Source organism: Schistocerca piceifrons, chromosome 3, assembly GCF_021461385.2.
Source record: "Schistocerca piceifrons isolate TAMUIC-IGC-003096 chromosome 3, iqSchPice1.1, whole genome shotgun sequence".
Lineage (NCBI taxonomy): Eukaryota > Metazoa > Arthropoda > Insecta > Orthoptera > Acrididae > Schistocerca > Schistocerca piceifrons.
This window is the reverse complement of record NC_060140.1, coordinates 297,806,913-297,828,459: the sequence shown is the minus strand read 5'-3', so window position 1 is coordinate 297,828,459 and position 21,547 is coordinate 297,806,913.

Below are 21,547 nucleotides of genomic sequence, written 5' to 3'. Positions count from 1 at the left end.
ATAATGTGACAAATAGTATTAAAATGATTTTAGTATCTACAGTGGTAATGTCGGTAAATAATACTGACCATGAACTGATAGAGTTAATACTGGCAGTACTTGTACTATTGCAGCTGCTGCCACTAGTAATGATAAGAAAAATTTGACAAAAATAACAATGACAGTGGCCGATATAAAAATAATTTATAGCTGTACCAGAAATTTGCTTCTATGATATAGAGTGTTCTGCGGAAAGGAAGTTTAAGGAGGCTGCACCAGATCTGGTTGGAAGGTAGGATGTGCAAGGGTAACGAGTGCGTGCAGGAACAATGGTAATCATCGTTACTTTATCAGATATGTCATTAACTATCTTCTAAAGCTGGAGATGGTACTCAGTTCTCTTACGTAATGCGGGAGTTTGTTCCGTAGTCGGGTTCCTGCTAGTGAGAAGGACTCAGGGAAGTGACTGGAAGATGGAGTGGGACAGGAACGATTCTGCTACGATGTGAATGAGTATTTCTGTCATCTTGTTCAAACAAGAAAGTTATTTCAAGGAGAGATACGAGGGACGGTGTTCGTTGATAAGACAGTAGAGAAGACAGAGGGTACGGAAATGTCCGCGATTTTCTGCACGTAGCCAGGATAGCTGTGCACGTGGCGGTGAAATATGACCAAAGAGTCGAACATTACAGATATAACGAACACTGGCATTTGTAATTAGTTCCAGGCGCTGTGAGAAAGACCTTGAAGGATAACATCGCTTTATCAGTAACTGGAAATATGTTTGGACAAATTTAATTTTCATTTAAAGATAGAAGAGTTTTTTTATAATTTTGTAGGCATGGAGAGATGCTGATGTATTCTTGCACAATACAGTTATGTGCTCAGTTCAATTTCGATTTTCTTCTATTATCATTCCTAGACTATTTGCTGAGGGAGAGAAGTTGATATTTGCCCATTTAGGGTTGAAGATGGTAGATATTCCTGATATTTCTGACTAATCAGCCAAGAATGACCAATCATTACCGCTTGGAATTTGGATTGGTTGAAGTTGAACCTTATATCCTGCGCCAGTTTTTATAGTGCACAAAGGTCGGAATAGAGATTCTTGGTAGTTGTCTTCCGTTTTATTGGTTTTGCCCTTAGGTACAACTGGAGGTCTTCATCGTACATGTGGTACTTGCTGTAGGACAAAATTGATGACACATCATTTATGTATAATAAAAAGAGTATAGCACCTAATAACGAACCCTGGTGGACTTCTGATGCTACCTACCATGACTATATGGTACCGGACATGACGCATTGCTGGTAAGACGTCAGGTATGAGCGAATGCACTTGTCGAGAAATTTAGGCTGCTAGGTTTGGCAAGTAAAAGGTCATAGTCGACAGCGTCAAATGCTTTACTGAAGTCTCAGAAGCACATGATGGTTGCTTCTCCTGGATCCATGGCAAGCTTCAGATCATCTGTTACCTTTATTAAAGCAAATGATGTGCTGCGACATTTCCGGAAACCAGATTGGTGTTCTTGTAGTAGGTTGTTTATAGACAATTAAGTTTGTCAACTGGTAGGGGAGTACATATTCTAAAGCTTTGTACAGTGCATCAAGACTGCAAATAGGTCGGTAATCAGAGAGCAACGTCCTATTTAGGTTTTGGCTTAACTACTCCCAGTTTGTGGGCCTCAGGGAAAACACTTGTGGTTAAGGAGTGGTTGAAGATATCTTCGAAGCGGGTAGTAATGGGTCAATAATAAGCTTCATCATTAGAACTATGACGTGTCCTCAGAGTGTTTCGCATCATACATAAATAAAACGTTCTCGGTTTTCCAGCCGCGTCAATTCGAATAAAATCCTCGAGCTTTCGATGGCCATCTCCGGCATCGTCGTCAGGAGTTCACTGGCTGCCGTGGATGGTTTTTCTTTTTTTTTTTTCCTTATTGATTTTCAATTCCCCCCGAAGGGGGCGGGCCGGCAGCAGCTTACTATGCTGCTCTACAGCCTACAGACTTTTATTAAATAAAGGAAGAAGAAAGAAACAAGAAAAAACAGGCGATAAAATGGCGATTTAAAGAGTAAAATGGCGGAAAGTTAAGACAGAAAGCAAAAGGAGTTGGCAACATAGATAAAAGACAAAGGAATCAGACAAGTAACATAGTAGACACACAATTAAAAAACATGGCGACAGACTGGTTTCTGTTCGCAAGTGATAAAAAGCACACCCAGCGACAGTATGATGGCTGTTCGCTACACTTCCCAAAAGACACAACACGGAGCACGCACTGGAAAAACACACTGTAAAACACTGCACGAAACGGCGGCACAAAGATGGCACTCCTGATCCAAGGCAGATGGGGGTGGGGGGACCTGGAGTAGGGGGAAAAACAAGGAGGGAGGAGAGGAAAAAACGAAAAGGGGGGGGAACCAAGGAGGGAGAGGACTAATAAAGGGGGAGAAGGGTAGATGAGAGAGGGAATGAGAGGAGGCAGAGGAGGGAAATGTAAAAGGACGCGGGGGAGAGAAGGGGGGCAAAGAGAGGGGAGGTGGGGAAGAAAGAGGATGGAAGAGGGGGAGAGGGAGCCCAGGAAAAGGACAGAGGAAAGGAGGGGGAGTGAGGATCAGAGTTGATAGGAGGGATAAATGGAGGGAGAGAGGGCATCATCCGGGAGGGGGAGTTGATGGAAGCCACCTTGGGAAAGGAGATGTAGGGTGTAGAGATGGAGGGTAGGGGGGACACAACGGTGAAGACGGGGCAGGGGGCGGGGATCGGAGAGGAGAGAAGCAAACAGGGGGTGAGGGGGTTCAAGACGGCGGGAGGTGTAGAGGATGCAGATATGTTCGAGGAATAGGAGCAGATTGGGGAAAGGAATGAGAGCATAGAGGATCCACGTGGGGGACGGGAGGCGTATACGGAAGGCGAGGCAGAGTGCATGACGCTCAAGGATCTGGAGGAACTTATAGAATTTGGGGGGGGGGGGGGGGGGGCAGATATCGAGGCAGGACTGGCATAACAGAGGATGGGACGGATTAAGGATTTGTAGGTGGCCGGGGATGTTACGGTTTTTCGCTTATATGCTCTTGATGACATCATCAGCAGCCAATCAGATCGATCCAATGTGGCAAGCGTACGTAAGTCGATCCGGGCAGCTAGCGGAGCTGTTGCCGGTGTCAGCACTGGTGATGTCAGGTGGCGCCAGGGGCAGGCGCCACTTTTGAAACTGCCGCTCCCGCATCGCGCATCTGTCTCTGCTTTCTTTCGATGTCCAGCGCCCGCCCCCATGCCCTGCTGAATGTGTATCCCTGGTCTCTGTTGAAATTGTTGTTGTTTAAACGAATCTCGGCCGCTTCCTTTATAACGGAGTCCCAATATGTAGACGCATGAGTCAACAGTTTCGTATTTTCGAGCTGTATTTTATGCCCGTTTTCTAGGGAATGCTCCGCTATGACCGACTAGTCAAGCTCCCTTTGTTTTATATGGCGCTTGTGCTCAGTACTACGCTCCGCAACCGTGTGAATTGTTTGACCAATATAGATGCTGCCACATTCACAGGGTGCACCATACACACCGGGCACTCGAAGAGCAATGTCATCTTTAACAGGGCGCAACATATCTCGTATTTTGGGGGCGGGCCGGAACACTGGTCTTAGCCCATTTTTCTGCAGCAGACGTCCTAACTTACTGCTAGTTGCTCCACAGTATGGCAGCATTACAGTCCATTTGGCCTCTTCTGCTGATTCACCAGGTGTCTTTCGTCGGCGGCCCTTGAAAGCGTTTGCGATTTCTCTTTAGCTCTATCCATTTTCCCTGGAAACACGTTTTAAGTTCTGCAGTTTGGACTGTAGGTGGTCGTCGTCAGAGATAATCTTGGCTCTATGAACCAACGTGTGCAGGACAGCTTTCTTGTGTACAGGGTGGTGGAAACTATTGGCGTTCAAGTACCGATCAGTGTGTGTTGGTTTCCGGTACACTGAATGACCAAGCTGGCCTCCTGCCTTCCGCTCAACTGAAACATCCAAGAATGGTAGCTTGCCGTGCTTCTCCATCTCGACAGTAAATTTAATGTTGGGATTGACATCGTTCATATGATCGACGAACTGCTGTAGTGTATCTTCACCATGAGGCCATATCAGGAAGGTGTCATCAACGTGTCATAGAAAGCAAGACGGCCGTAATGTCGCTGTTTGCAGAGCCTGCTCCTCAAAGTGCTCCATTAAGAAATCTGCGACTGCTGGAGACAGTGGTGATCCCATGGCTGTGCCGTCCGCCATCTCATAATATTCATCGCAGTACAAAAAGTACGTTGTCGTTAGGACGTGACGGAACAACTTAATGATTCCAGATGGAAAATTTTGGGCCAAAAGATCCTGTATTGGCACCCTCGTAAAAAGTGACACAACGTCCAGGCTAACCATTAGGTCGTTTGGGCCTATCTTCATTCTCTTGAGTGGCTCAACAAATTTCTGCGAGTTGACAACATGGTGTTCGCAATCTCCCAATTTCTGTGCAAATAATCCTGCCAGATGTTTAGCAAGTCTGTAGGTGGGCGAACTGATTGCACTAACAATGGGCCTCATAGGAACACTTCCCTCGTGTATCTTGGGTAATCCATAAAGCCTGGGAGGTCTGGCGGCACGAGGCGTTTATTCATAGAACTATGATACTATCATGTCCAGAAGATGCTGATCAGATTCGCATGAGGGCTTCTTGATAGCACTGCAAATGACATGGTTTAGATATAATTTTTCGCCGATAGAGTAATTTATTCTCACGAAGTAACCAGCCTCCATTTCGTTTGTGGTTCAACTGCAGTTGAAGTACCGGTTCAGTTCTTCGGCTGGGACAAAGAGATTAGCTGTGATTTTACTTTGCCTATACCAAGGACACGCAAGTTTTTCATTAGGACAGCTGGTCTATTCCTGTTGTCGGTTAATGTACGGGCATGCCTGAGTTTTGGATTTCTCACACCTTGACGGACTCTGTGGCGCTCCTGCTTAACATTAAATTCGTGGAGAAGCTGGAAATCGTTTCGCTTAAATGCTTCCACAGTTTGAACTTCGTGGACGTGCAAACGAAGTCGTTCATGTAGCGTCTTGCGAACTGTTGAGCGAGGGACGTTTAGCTGTCGTGATGCTCGGCAAATTGACCTCGGTGTGCCGCTTTGGAAGGCCCCTCTGGTCTTATCCACCGTTTCATGTGCGCTGTCTTCCTGACTGTCTACACTCTCAGTGGCTAGAAACTTCTCTTGCTGAGCCTTAATCTCCTTAACGTCCGGTGACTCCCTTTGAAAGATACGAAGAAAATTTCTTTTCATAGGTATCGGTGATTTCATTTCCGCACACCACATCACGCATTGTGCTCCTCTCCCTCTCTCCCTCTGTCTCTCTTGCTCCCTCTTGAGGTGTAGTTGTTTCTGCTAATTATTTAGGACCTCAAACAAACAATAGGGATCATTTGCAAAAAATCTACATAGAACTTTTTGAGTTGCTTTAATGAAGCCACAAATCGCAAGTGTCTATGTCTCCCAGTTTTTTAAATTTCATTTGTGAATCAGGGAGGTTTTATGTGGTCACCTTGTAAATGACTGAAGCTGAAATAAATGCCATACGAAAGGAGCTTCTGAAATTATTAAAACAATATTGCTAAAGAAGACAGTTCACCTAAACTGAAACTATGATGCAATTGTTCTACTTCAAACGAAATGAGGTAGACAAGTCAAATTATGAACCCTAAATCGTCTCTCCACAGTACACGAGATGTTACACAATACACAATGATGTTGCCAACAGCTTCATGAAGAAAACACCGAATTTTAATCGGGGAACGAAAAAATCCGACTTCAGAAGTGAACACAATGAGGAACTTGCTAATCATGAACAGAAACCAGATAACACAGTAAAGAATTAACACTTCGAGTGGTACTAAAGGTACTGATACTCTGATTTGACAAAATTTTTTGAAAAGCTAGAAATTCAATCAGCTTATTTTAGTTTGCTGAAGAGCGTCACAGAGTCGTTCAAATGATGTGTAGGATATGTAACAAGCTAACTCAGAGGTGCAACTTGCCTTAGACCTTATCAAAATAGTGAGTGAGATATTCAGAATTGAAAGGGGAGTCAAACAAAAAGATTCCTTGTCGCCAAATTTATGGATCAACTTAACAGAGAACGCAGATACTAACAGAGAAAGTATGCATGTATGCCTGGAAATTTGCCTAAAATAATGAAGAACGTATACATCAAAAGCAAAACAGTACAAACCAGTAAACCTCCAGCACCGATTCTTTAAAGAATCCAAATCCCATGCATAAATTGGCATATCTCCCAAACTATATGTTGTAAAATCAAACAATTTTGCACGTACAGTCAATGACACATGTTAATACGTTCCGCAAAATGTGTTGCGATATTAATTTACACTAAAGAAATAATAAATTAAAAAATCATACCTAAAGGTGCAGTTTTACTGCACGAGTAGCGAAAATGTAGTAATAGATAAACTTTTTTCCTTTCATCATTTTGTGGGCGGTGTCAGAAAGAAAAAGTTTCGTTAACATTTGAATCTATGTATGCAGTCTGTTCGAAGATGCTGGGTGCTCTTATTCTCAAGTACCGGATGCATATATCCTCGTCAGTTTGAGTTCCATGAGCTATACCATTTCAAGTCATACACATGACCTCTAACTGTAATAGTTGAATTCCGTTTTTTAAATAGTTTATCTTTTAATGAGTAGTTAATGACAGTATTTTATATTTTTAAATACTGTCGATAACTGTATTACAAATTGAAAAAAAAAAAAAAAAATCCGCCTGGGAGTCGTCAGATAGGCAATGTGCAACTGAGATCGTGTTCTGGGTTAGCCCTTTAGTAACATATATTGCGAAACAAAATTAAATAGTGACCTTTCTGAAACCTGGCAATGGCCGCAGTGGAAACACCGGTTCCCGTGAGATCACCGAAGTTAAGCGCTGTCGGGCGTGGCCAGCGCTGTTGCCATTTTTCGGGGTGCACTCAGCCTCGTGATGCCAATTGAGGAGCTACTCGACCGAATAGTAGCGGCTCCGGTCAACGAAAACCATCATAACGACCGGGAGAGCGGTGTGCTGACCACACGCTCCTCCTATCCCCCCCTCCTCAACTGAGGATGACACGGCGGTCGGATGGTCCCGATGGACCACTTGTGGCCTGAAGACGGAGTGAAGTTTGAAGTTTGTGAAACCTCGTTATTTTCTGCCTTTACGACCAGAAGTTAGAATTTTGGCTCAAAGGGGCCTACAACCTTCCTCTGTAAACGTACTTAGGCGTGGTGCCCTGTGATGTCATTTTCGGGCTATGCGTCGCTTTGGACAACAAGGTTTCGACAACAAGTTGATATGAGAGGTAAAATGAGTCAGTTACGGCACATTTCACAACAATTCTGACTTATCCCAGTCTGGATGTGTCACAACACAGCAAGATGTCACACCTGCTCTTAACAATTTCTCACCAGTTGTCTTGATGCCGGCCGGAGTGGCCGCGCGGTTCTAGGCGCTACAGTCTGGAACCGCGCGACCGCTACGGTCGCAGGTCCGAATCCTGCCTCTGGCATGGATGTGTGTGATGTCGTTAGGTTAGTTAGGTTGAAGTAGTTCTAAGTTCTAGAGGACTGATGGCCTCAGAAGTTAAGTCCCATAGTGCTCAGAGCCATTTGAACCATTTGAACTTGTCTTGATGCCTTTGCGATGGAGGTCAGATCCATGGCGCCCAGCATTGAAATCACACAGTTTTCTTACAGGGTGGCGAGGGCAACATTTCGGACACAGTGCTGCAGATAGTCAACAGGAAAATGCGTCAGCAATGTTAGAAAGAGTTCACCTGTGCGATCAGTTTCACGTATTTCGCGCTAGAAAATGACAGTTTGCAGCGCAATCTGCAACAGGAAGATATTGTTGACGATCTTTGAAACTGTAGAAGGTGAGGACGTCGGGGGCCTCTAACCATATTGAATATATCATCCCTTTGGAGACTGACGCAACCGCAGTTATTGCTCTGGATAAAGGGTGGAAGCAATAGGGAATGTTCAAACCCGTTCGATGCAATTTACGTTCTCGCTTCCCACGCCCGGGTTCCCGGGTTCGATTCCCGGCGGGGTCAGGGATTTTCTCTGCCTCGTGATGGCTGGGTGTTGTGTGCTGTCCTTAGGTTAGTTAGGTTTAAGTAGTTCTAAGTTCTAGGGGACTGATGACCATAGATGTTAAGTCCCATAGTGCTGAGAGCCATTTTTGATGCAATTTAAACGTATAATCGGAAGTAGAAAACAGTGTTTACACTTTTTCATCCCGCCACTTGCACGCCTCTGGTGGCTTGTGTATAGGAGAGCTGCAACAGCGACACACACAGATAAACAAAATGGCAAAGCGTCCCTCTTAGTTCTTCTTCCAGTTCGGGAACACCCTCGATGCCACCCGCACACTGTTCCTTAACGGAGACACTCATCCACGGATTCCACAATTCTGCTACATAGACATCTATATCGGGAGCTTACAGAAAACCCATTCCCTACAATTCTCATTTAAATTGCTGATAAAGAAATGTAATGGCCCAAGTAGTGGTTATGAAGGCCACAGCAAACAGTAATTTCTCTCGAAGTCCAAGTGAATCATTGACCTCGGCTATCAAGATGACTTCACGCTTTTATCAGAACATAGAATCAGATGTACTGCAAGAGCTGACTGATTAACGGTAATTACATTGCACTGAAGGAGGAGATCGAAAGAACTCACAGTCACGTACCGAGATTCGTACCTGGCTGTTACAGTTAGTAGGTGAATGTTGCAGGGACGCTCAGGAAATTTAGGTGACAACCTTTGACAAAAAGACGACGCAATTCTCGTGTAAAAAGGTTTCAAAAAATCAAGTCGAATGCAACAGTAAAATAATCTGCTACATCTATCGCTGTCAGCCACACATAGCCACAAACATGGGGAATGGTATGTGGAAGATTAATTTCAATGAATATTCTGTGCTAGGACTTTTGTAGGTGCACAGCAACGAATGATACGCCTCGTGATAAATGCCAAAATTTTCTGTTGATGAACTGGTAATACTTCATAATTCCGTAGCATCCCAAACGTACTTATTACGTGTAGCCATTGAACCAAACATTTATTTACCAAATTCGGTTACTGAACAAGAAATAAAGACAATCACGATACCTTAAATTGTACTCGACTGAGGCATTTACTTACTGTATGGGAAGATGTTTACATATTATACACTATTGGCCATTAAAATTGCTACACCATGAAGATGACGTGCTACATTTAACCGACAGGAAGAAGATGCTGTGATATGCAAATCATTAGCTTTTCAGAGCATTCATACAAGGTGGGCGCCGGTGGCGACACCTACAACGTGCTGACATGAGGAAAGTTTCCAACAGATTTAACATTCACAAACAGCAGTACACCAGAGCTGCCTGGTGAAACGTTGTTGTGATGCCTCGTGTAAGGAGGAGAAATGCATACCATCACGTTTCCGACATTGATAAAGGTCGGATAGTAGCATATCGCGATTGCGGTTTATCGTATCGCGACATTACTGCTCGCGTTGGTCGAGATCCAATGGCTGTTAGCAGAATATGGAATCGGTGGGTTCAGGAGGGTAATACGGAACGCCGTGGTGGATCCAAACGGCCTCGTATCATTAACAGTCTAGATGACAGGCATCTTATCCGCATGGCTGTAACGGATGGTGCAGCCGCATCTCGATCCCTGAGTCAACAGATGGGGACGTTTGCAAGATAACAACCATCTGCATGAACAGTTCGACGACGTCTGCAGCAGCATGGACTATCAACTCGGAGATCATGGTTGCGGTTATCCTTGACGCTGCATCACAGACAAGAGCGCCTGCAATGGTTTACTCAACGACGAACCTGGGTGCACGAATGGCAAAACGTCATTTTTTCGAATGAATCCAGGTTCTGTTCACAGCATTATGATGGTCGCATCCGTGTTTGGAGACATCGCGGTGAACGCACATTGGAAGTGTGTATTCGTCATCGCCATACTGGCGTATCACCCGGCGTGATGGTATAGGGTGCCATTGGTTACACGTCTCGTTCACCTCTTGATCGCATTGACGGCACTTTGAACAGTGGACGTTACATTTCAGATGTGTTACGACCCGTGGCTCTACTCTTCATTCGATCCCTGCGAAACCCTACATTTCAGCAGGATAATGCACGACCGCACGTTGCAGGTCCTGTACGGGCCTTTCTGGATACAGAAAATGTTCGACTGCTGCCCTGGCCAGCACATTCTCCAGATCTCTCACCAATTGAAAACGTCTGGTCAATGGTGGCCGAGCAACTGGCTCGTCACAATAGGCCAGTCACTACTCTATACAGGGTGTTACAAAAAGGTACTGCCAAATTTTCAGGAAACATTCCTCACACACAAATAAAGAAAATATGTTATGTGGACATGTGTCCGGAAAAGCTTAATTTCCATGTTAGAGCTCATTTTAGTTTCTTCCACCTACGCTCAATGGAGCACGTTATCATGATTTCATACGGGATACTCTACCTGTGCTGCTAGAACATGTGCCTTTACAAGTACGACACAACATGTGGTTCATGTACGATGGAGCTCCTGCACATTTCAGTCGAAGTGTGCGTACGCTTCTCAACAACAGATTCGGTGACCGATAGATTGGTAGAGGCGGACCAATTCCATGGCCTCCACGCTCTCCTGACCTCAACCCTCTTGACTTTCATTTATGGGGGCATTTGAAAGCTCTTGTCTACGCAACCCCAGTACCAGATGTAGAGACTCTTCGTGCTCGTATTGTGGACGGCTGTGATACAATACGCCATTCTCCAGGGCTGCATCAGCGCATCAGGTATTCCATGCGACGGAGGGTGGATGCATGTATCCTCGCTAACGGAGGACATTTTGAACATTTCCTGTAACAAAGTGAAGTCACGCTGGTACGTTCTGTTGCTGTGTGTTTCCATTCCATGATTAATGTGATTTGAAGAGAAGTAATAAAATGAGCTCTAACATGAAAAGTAAGCGTTTCCGGGCACATGTCCACATAACATATTTTCTTTCTTTGTGTGTGAGGAATGTTTCCTGAAAGTTTGGCCGTACCTTTATGTAACACCCTGTATGAACTGTGGTATCGTGTTGAAGCTCCATAGGCAGCTGTACCTGTACACGCTATCCAAGCTCTGTTTGACTTAATGCCCAGGCGTATCAAGGCCGTTATTACGGCCAGAGGTGGTTGTTCTGGGTACTGTTTTCTCAGGATCTATGCACCCAAATCGCTTGAAAATGTAATCAGATGTCAGTTCTAGTATAATATATTTGTCCAATGAATACCCGTTTAGCATCTGCATTTCTCCTTGGTATAGCAATTTTAATGGCCAGTCGTATATAAGACGATGAATAGTTTCGAATGTAAGGAGACTGATCATAATCATTGATTTTATAAACGTAAGCCCTTTTGGACCACTGCTCTACAAATCCAATTTACAAATTATTTTTGCTCGTGAAAAGGGAATAATAATTTGCCCATTGCCAACAGCGAGATTCTCAACGTCATTATGAGGGCTTCAAATCAAGGGTGCCATGAGACAAACAGAACTTGCAGGCGGCCTTTGATGTGAGCTGTGGTTTATTGTTGCAGGCACTGGTCAGGCTGCTGGAGGCAGACCTGAACGCAGCGATGTCTTGTGACCGCGTTAAGGCAGCGGACACGACTGATGCCATCACCTGGCCCCATCTCTCGTTGCCTGGCAGCGCGTGTGCGGCGGGTTGTGCATGAGTCTCTGGCCCCGCGCTGTGTGTGTATGGCGGCGCAGATGCAGCTGACACTCCTTTGCCAAGCAGGAAGCGTCCCATTTGTTTCCTCGACAACGTTCCCTCCATGGAATTTCATTGACTGGGGTATAATTGTCTTCAGTGACGAGTGTCGCTTCGAAATGAGGCCCGATGAACAGCGAGAATGCGTCTGGAGATGTCCCGGACAGCGGTGCATACTAAACACTGCCGTCCACCATACGGCCCGACCACAACTAGTGATGGACTGGGATGCCATTTGTTTTCATAGCAGAACTCTTTACAGATGCGTGCGCCGTGTCTGCGCGGCCTGCTCGGAACCGCAGCCGTGACTGCCGGAGAGCCTCGACTTGCGCTGCCCGCTCAGCCGGTGTAGCCGCACCGAGAACTGCCGGCCGAGCGTTGCCCCGCCACAGCCCGACACCGCCTGAGCGTCCGTCTGATTCGGCTCATACTGATGCCGGCGCAGAACGAGATACACTGAAGAGCCGAAGAAACTGGTACACCTGCCTAATATCGTGTAGGGCCCCCGCTAGCACGCGTAAGTGCCGCAACACGACGTGGCATGGACTCGACTAGTGTCTGAAGTACTGCTGGAGGCAACTGACACCATGACTTCTGCAGGGCTATCCATAAATCCTTAAGAGTGCGAGGAGGTGGAGATCCGGCATCCGAGACATACACCTATTACAAAAAAAAAAAAAAAAAAAAAAAAAAAAAAAAAAAACAGACAGCAATTCACTTGACTCCTTCCTGAGAGGCAATCTCCACTCATTTCAAATTAATAATATAAGTGTACACCAGTTGTGGCTTAAATTCAAAGAAATAGTATCGGCAGCAATTGAGAGATTTATACCAAACAAATTAACAAACTACAGAGCTGATCCTCCTTGGTACACAAACCGGTTAAAACACTGTTGCAGAAACAACGAAAGAAACATGCCAAATTTAAACAGATACAAAATCCCCAAGATTGGCGATGTTTTACAGAAACTCGAAATTTAGCGCGGACTTCAATGCGAGATGCTTATAACAGTTTCCACAACGAAACTTTGTCTCGAAACCTGGCAGAAAATCCAAAGAGATTCTGGTCGTAAGTGAAGTATGTTAGCAGCAAGAAACAACAGAGATAATATCGAAGACAGTGCCGCCAAAGCAGAGTTACTAAACACAGCCTTCCGAAATGCCTTCACAAAAGAAGACGAAATAAACATTCCAGAAGTCGAATCAAGAACAGCTGCCAACATGAGTAACGTAGAAGTTAATATCTTCGGGATAGTTAAGCAACTTAAATCACTTAATAAAAACAAGTCTTCTGGTCCAGACTGCTTACCAATTAGGTTCCTTTCAGAGTATACTGATGCAATAGCTGTATACTTAACGATAATATACAACCGTTCCTTCCACCAAAGATCCGTACCCAAAGACTGGAAAGTTGCACAGGCCACACCAATATTCAAGAAAGCTAGTAGGAGTAACCCGTTAAGTTATTCGTCTCATCATTAAAGTCGATATGCAGCAGGATTTTGGAACATTGCGTTCGAACATTACGAATTACGCCGAAGAAGGTCTATTGACACACATGGGTTTAGAAAACACCGTTCTTGTGAAACACAACTAGCCCTTTATTCACGTCAAGTGTTGAGTGCTACTGACAAGGGATTTCAGCTTGATTCCGTTTTTCTCGATTTCCGGAAGGCTTTTGACACTGTACCACACAAGCGGCTCGTAGTGAAATTGCGTGCTTATGGAATATCGTCTCAGTTATGTGACTGGATGTGTGATTTCCTGTCAGAGACGTCACACGTCGAAGTAATTGACGGAAAGTCATCGAGTAAAACAGAAGTGATGGCGTTTCACAAGGTAGTGTGCTGTTCCTTGTGTATATAAACGATTTTGGAGACAGTCTCAGCAGCCTTTTTGGGTTGTTTGTGGATGAATGACGCTGTTATTTATCGACTAATAATGTCATCAGAGGATCAAAACATAATGCAAAACGATTTACAAAAGATATCTGTATGGTGCGAAAATTGGCAGTTGGCCCTAAACAACGAAAAGTGTGAGGTCATCCACATGAGAGCTAAAAGGAACTCGTTAAACTTCGGTTTCTCGATAAAACAGTCTAATCTAAAAGCCGTAAATTCAGCTAAATACATTGGTATAACAATCACTAACAACTTAAATTGGAAGGAACGTATAGAAAATGTAACAGACCTACTAAGGAGACTGCCTACACTACGCTTGTCCGTCCTCTTTTAGAATACTGCTGCGCGGTGTGGGATCCTTACCAGATAGGACTGACGGAATACATCGAAAACGTTCAAAGGAAGGCAGCACGTTTTGTATTATCGCGAAATATTGGAGAGAGGGTCACAGAAATGATACAGGATTTGGGTTGGAAATCATTAAAAGAAAGGCGTTTTTCGTTGCGACGGGATCTCCTCACGAAATTCCAATCACCAACTTTCTCCTCTGAATGCGAAAATATTTTGTTTACACCGGCCTACATAGGGAGGAACGATCACCACGATAAAATGAGGAAAATCAGAGCTCGTACGGAAAGCTATAGGTGTTCATTCTTTCCGCGCACTATACGAGATTGGAATAATAGAGAATTGTGGAGGTGGTTCGATGAAACCTCTGCAGGCACTTGAACGTGATTTGCAGAGTATCCATGTAAATGTAGATGTAGATCTCTTCTGAACAGCTCGTTGAAGGTATCACAGATATCCTCCATAATGTTGATGCCTGGGGAGTTTGGTGGCCAGCGGAAGTGTTGAAGCTCGGAAGGGTGTTCCTGGAGTCACTCTGTAGCAATTCTGGACGTGTGGGGTGTCGCATTGTCCTGCTGGAATTGCCCAAGTCCGTCGGAATCCAGGTGACCAGACAGGATGCTTACGTACGTATCACCTGTCACAGACGTATCTAGACGCATCAGGTGTCTCACGTCACTCCAACTGCACATGCCCCACACCATTACAGAGCTTCCACCAGCTTGAACAGTCCCATGCTGACATGCAGGGTCCATGGATTCATGAGGTTGTCTCCATAACCACATACGTCCATCCGCTCGATACAATTTGAAACGAGACTCGTCCAGCCACGCAACAAGTTTCCTGTCATCAACAGTCCAATGTTGGTGTTGACGGGCCCAGGCGAGGCATGCAGTCATCAAGGGTACTTGAGTGGGCCCCGGCTGCGAAAGCTCAAATGGTTCAAATGGCTCTAAGCACTATAGGACATCTGAGGTTATGAGTCCTCTAAACTTAGAACTAATTAAACCTAACTAACCTATCACACACAACCATGCCCGAGGCAGGATTCGAACCTGTGACCGTAGCAGCAGCGCGGTTTCGGACTGAAGTGCCTAAAACCCCTCGGCCACAGCGTCCGGCGCTGCGAAAGCCTATATCATGATGTTCCGTTGAATGGTTCACAAGCTGACAGTTCTTCATGGTCCAGCATTTGAATCTTCAGCAATCTGGGGAAGGTCTGCAATTCTGTCCCATTGCAATCGTTGTTGCAGGATCTTTTTCCGGCCGCAGTGATGTCGGACATCTGATGTTTTACCGGATTCCTGATATTCATGGTACACTCGTGAAATGACCGTACAGGATAATACCCACGTCATCGCTGCCTCGGAGATGCTGTATCCCATCGCTCGTGCGCCGACTTTAACACCATGTTAAAGCTCACTTAAACCTAGGTAACCTGCCATTGTAGCAACAATAACCGATCTACCAACTGCGCCAGACACCTTTTGTCTTATACAGGCGTTGCCGACCTCAGCGCCGTAGTCTGCCTGTTTACATATCTCTGTTGTTGAATAAGCAAGCCGATACCAATTTCTTTGGTGCTTCAATTTATCATGGCGTGACAACATCATAGCAGAACTATATTGTCAGGCATCCATAGGACTGTTACGTGAAACTGATAGATAGGTTTCTACAAAGAAGAAACTTCAACGATACAGTGAACGGCAAACGCCCATCGATGAAAATACCAGAACAAGTTACCCCTCAGGAATTAGTTATCTCACCAGTGCTGGTCAATGTACACTCCTGGAAATTGAAATAAGAACACCGTGAATTCATTGTCCCAGGAAGGGGAAACTTTATTGACACATTCCTGGGGTCAGATACATCACATGATCACACTGACAGAACCACAGGCACATAGACACAGGCAACAGAGCATGCACAATGTCGGCACTAGTACAGTGTATATCCACCTTTCGCAGCAATGCAGGCTGCTATTCTCCCATGGAGACGATCGTAGAGATGCTGGATGTAGTCCTGTGGAACGGCTTGCCATGCCATTTCCACCTGGCGCCTCAGTTGGACCAGCGTTCGTGATGGACGTGCAGACCGCGTGAGACGACGCTTCATCCAGTCCCAAACATGCTCAATGGGGGACAGATCCGGAGATCTTGCTGGCCAGGGTAGTTGACTTACACCTTCTAGAGCACGTTGGGTGGCACGGGATACATGCGGACGTGCATTGTCCTGTTGGAACAGCACGTTCCCTTGCCGGTCTAGGAATGGTAGAACGATGGGTTCGATGACGGTTTGGATGTACCGTGCACTATTCAGTGTCCTCTCGACGATCACCAGTGGTGTACGGCCAGTGTAGGAGATCGCTCCCCACACCATGATGCCGGGTGTTGGCCCTGTGTGCCTCGGTCGTATGCAGTCCTGATTGTGGCGCTCACCTGCACGGCGCCAAACACGCATACGACCATCATTGGCACCAAGGCAGAAGCGACTCTCATCGCTGAAGACGACACGTCTCCATTCGTCCCTCCATTCACGCCTGTCGCGACACCACTGGAGGCGGGCTGCACGATGTTGGGGCGTGAGCGGAAGACGGCCTAACGGTGTGCGGGACCGTAGCCCAGCTTCATGGAGACGGTTGCGAATGGTCCTCGCCGATACCCCAGGAGCAACAGTGTCCCTAATTTGCTGGGAAGTGGCGGTGCGGTCCCCTACGGCACTGCGTAGGATCCTACGGTCTTGGCGTGCATCCGTGCGTCGCTGCGGTCCGGTCCCAGGTCGACGGGCACGTGCACCTTCCGCCGACCACTGGCGACAACATCGATGTACGGTGGAGACATCACGCCCCACGTGTTGAGCAATTCGGCGGTACGTCCACCCGGCCTCCCGCATGCCCACTATACGCCCTCGCTCAAAGTCCATCAACTGCACCTACGGTTCACGTCCACGCTGTCGCGGCATGCTACCAGTGTTAAAGACTGCGATGGAGCTCCGTATGCCACGGCAAACTGGCTGACACTGACGGCGGCGGTGCACAAATGCTGCGCAGCTAGCGCCATTCGACGGCCAACACCGCGGTTCCTGGTGTGTCCGCTGTGCCGTGCGTGTGATCATTGCTTGTACAGCCCTCTCGCAGTGTCCGGAGCAAGTATGGTGGGTCTGACACACCGGTGTCAATGTGTTCTTTTTTCCATTTCCAGGAGTGTATATATAAATGACTTGCCAACGATTTTTCTAGTGACCTGCACTTTGTTTACCGACGATGCCGCCTTCGTCACGTCGGGCCGCAAGGCAGCTAATAAACGGGGCTCAACGCCAAATAGATATCATGGAAGAGTGGGTGCAGTTCAACAACATAACAATCAACCCCAAGGAGACAGCTGCTGTGCTATTTACTAAGAAGAGGCAACCGGTACTACGTTACCCACTAAGCTGGGGATCATTCAGGATGAGTCCCTCACCTTCACAATACACACACACAGCAACGAAAAAAGGACGTCATGAAGATGGCGTAAGCACTGATACCATTCCTCTCTAGCACTCAACACCAAGACGAAGCACCAACTCTACAGATCGACAGTCCAGCTATAGCTCTTCTACGGATGTGCAGCGCGGGTAGTCACATGTGATACTAATATACGTGCACTCCAACTAATACGGAACCGGTGCCTAAGGTAAACGCTGGCGGCTCCGTGATGGACGAGAACCAGGGAGCTATACGAAACCCTGAAGGAGAAATATATGCACGAAAAATAACGGATTATGCCACGAAGTTCTTTACCAAAGTGGATCACTTAAAGGACGAAATACGCCTCTCCGACTAATAGGCAGCGCTGTAATAAGTGCAAAGTGCCACGTGCATGGGTCGCTGGCACCCGCCACAAGTTTGTGCACCAGTCATCGAAAACCGCATACTACAACTCGTGGAACGAATTAATGAAAGGTACCTACAATACCAAATACCACATCCCAGGAAAAATTTTACTTAATTAGGGGAACAAAGGACCCAATGAGCGCCCAAGTTAGCTCACAAAGTGTATAATAAATTGTTAAATAAACAGACATAAGATTATTGTACCCACCAAGAATAGTCCCCCGAAGGAGGTCAGTCTTGTGTCCACTACACTCGCACACGCACGCACGCAGTCACACACACACACACACACACACACACACACAAACCGAAATCTCTATGACCCATTTGCTAGCATTCTTCGCACAGTATTTACCGACCCGGTACTTCACCTTCTGTGTTACTTTAAAATAACTGATGGCTGTAACATTAAGAACAGGATCGTTACTTAAATCTCCACCGTTGCTTGTAACTGTTAAATCAGCATTTTGCTACGTGAATGTGAAAAACTCTGCACTTTACGAGCCTGCCGCGGTGGTCGTGCGTTCTAGGCGCTCCAGTCCGGAGCCGCGCTGCTGCTACGGTCGCAGGTTCGAATCTTGCCTCGGGCATGGGTGTGTGTGATTTCCTTAGGTTAGTTAGGTTTAAGTAGTTCTAAGTTCTAGGGGACTGATGACCACAGCAGTTGAGTCCCATAGTGTTCAGAGCCATTTGAACCATTTTTTTGCACTTTACGGTGCAGGGAAAATAATTAATTTCATTAAAGGTCACCACACTAATTATAGAATTATTGTAGTGCTGTATGAGGAAATGGCAAACATTTAAAAGCTTTTATTGACACACATGGAAGTTAGATGGTTATATCATGGCAGAAGTGTCCTAACATTGTATGAAGTTTATCTTTTCCTCAGCAGGTACACCTTTCTCAAGGCAAGTTTGGCTTATTTGATAGACATTTCGTTAAAAATTAACTCTTTAAATCTGTTTCTTCAGGAACCAAACACAATATTGTGTAATGTGTAAGAACATATCGAATCGTTTATTAAAAACGTTGCAGTATGGGAAATACGTTTGAATTCCAACAAAACTGAGTGGTTCGATACTGGTTCAAATGGCTCTGAGCACTATAGTACTTAACTTCTGAGGTCATCAGTCCCCTAGAACTCAGAACTACTTAAACCTAACTATCCTAAGGACATCACGCACAACCATGCCCGAGGCAGGATTCGAACCTGCGACCGTAGCGGTCGCGCAGTTCCAGACTGAAGCGCCTAGAACCGCTCGGCCACTCCGGCCGGCGGTTCGATACTCTTCACGATTTCCAAGCAGAAATTCATCTTACTTCGGAAGAAAATATCAAGGACAAAATTAAGGAACATTTGAAGACATTTGGGAAAGCTTTCAAAGACTGTTTCCCTGCTCTTTGTAGCAATATCAGCTGGATTTTCGGTAGCTTAGAAGATACAATAAGTTTCGAAACCACATGAAGTGTAAATGAAAACGAACACCTACTCGAAACTTCCAGTCACTAAGTAACAGAAAATAAATCTTCGTCACTGATAAGTTTCTGTTTCAGCTTAAAGGCGGAATTTCCAATGCTGTCAAATAAAGCGGTAACAAATTGATTACGTGTCCCGTCCACCTATTTGTGCGAGAAGGCTGGTTCAAATGGCTCTGAGCACTATGGGACTCAACTGCTGAGGTCATTAGTCCCCTAGAACTTAGAACTAGTTAAACCTAACTAACCTAAGGACATCACAAACATCCATGCCCGAGGCAGGATTCGAACCTGCGACCGTACTGGTCTTGTGGTTCCAGACTGCAGCGCCTTTAACCGCACGGCCACTTCGGCCGGCTGCGAGAAGGATTTTTGTTCCTACACTTATATAATATATATATACAGAAACATACTTCTGAGCGAAAGTAATTTGAGACTGTCTGTGGTTCCTTATTTCGAAGTTATGATGCATGCAAAGTAGTCGGATCTTCCTCACAGACTTCTAAGGATGAATTGAGCCAGTTAATTTCACAACGAAAACTTATAGGTAAACAGAAAAGTGTTGTAACTGAAATGTAAGGCACTATAAAAGCTTTACGGCTGTTAAACCACTTGCTTAGATTTCAATTACTTCATTCTACAGGAGGTACCTTTTTCTTTTATAAGGTTTCGTTCACATTAGATCTTTGTGAAAGGAAATCACAGATTGAAAAAGTTTAGAAACTACTGCTCTTTGGTATGTGTCAAAATATCTACGTGATATCACACTCGTACGATACGGCTACTACGCATCTAGAGGGTTGGATCCCCTCCTTCGAAAGCGTCAGATTGCAAAGCCTGGGCTACTCTCAGGGTGGAATCTCCGTCTTCGAAGATAGTGTGTGTCTGTCTGTCTGCTCGCTGCTGTCGCTGTTCGTTCGTTCGTTCGTTCGTTCGTCCGTCCGTCCGTCCGTCCGCCTGCTGGCTGTCCATCGCCGTCGTCGCTGCCGCTGCCGCCGCCGCCGCCTGCTGTTCGTCCGCCTGTTCGCCGCCGACGCCGACGCCGACGCCGACGCCGCCTGCTGTTCGCCGCTGCCCATCGCCGACGCCGACGCCGACGCCGCCTGCTGCACGTCCGTCTGTCCGTCGCCGTTCGTCTGCAATGAGTACTCCCACCTCCACCGTCATCTACACCTCCCCCTCCCCCTCTCCCACAGTCACTTCCTGGAGTGCCGCCTCTGGCCTCCCTCCTTCCACCTCCCCTTCCCTTCCTCCACTTACCCACCCCCCTATCTCCTCCCCTGCTGTATACCCACACCTCTACACCCTTCCTACAGCCTCCACACCCTCAACAGCTCCCACTACTACCCCCGCCCTCACGTACGCCTCTGTTGCCGCCTCTGCTGCCGCCCCTCAGGTGGTTGGCTTCCCCTCTCTCACCGACCCCGTCGCTTCGTCTTCTGCATCTCCCGCACGCATCACGTTGCGCCGAGCCACCATCGCCACCACTGAACCAGCTGCTTCTCCCGGTGCCTCCACTACGCCACAGGGATCTGCCACCCGCCACCTCCCTCTCCTCCCCGTCCCTCTCCCCTCCTCCCAGCCTCCAGTCTCCAAAAAACCCCAAAAGCGCGTCCTTACCGACTCTGCTCCCGCCACTTCCCACAAAAAATCAACGCCACCTCCCCCTCCCCCTCCCCCTGCCGTCACCATGGACACCACCCCTCCTCCTGCCACCCCTACCTTGGCCCCCACCCTCCACACCTTTGTCCTGTCCACTCCCGATCCTAAGTTCCTCGACGCTCGTACCCTCACCAAGGAAATACGAAAGTACTTACCTGGTGCTCCCATCTCCCAACTCATTCCCCGCAGGGACTCAGTCCTTATCAAGTCCCCATCCCCATCATTTCACACAGACCTCCTGCGAAAACTCCCACGAGTTATGTTTGGCCCCCACGCCTCTCTGACACCCTTCCTTTCCGCTTCCACTCCTCGTCAGCCCCAGCCTCCCCGTCGCCCCCCCACCTACACCGCTGTGATCACCAAGCTCAGCCCGGTGATCACAGAGGATGAAGTGTTGGTAGAATTGAACTCCCACCCGGACTTGGAAATCCGCTCTGCTCGCCGTATCCACAATGCCTC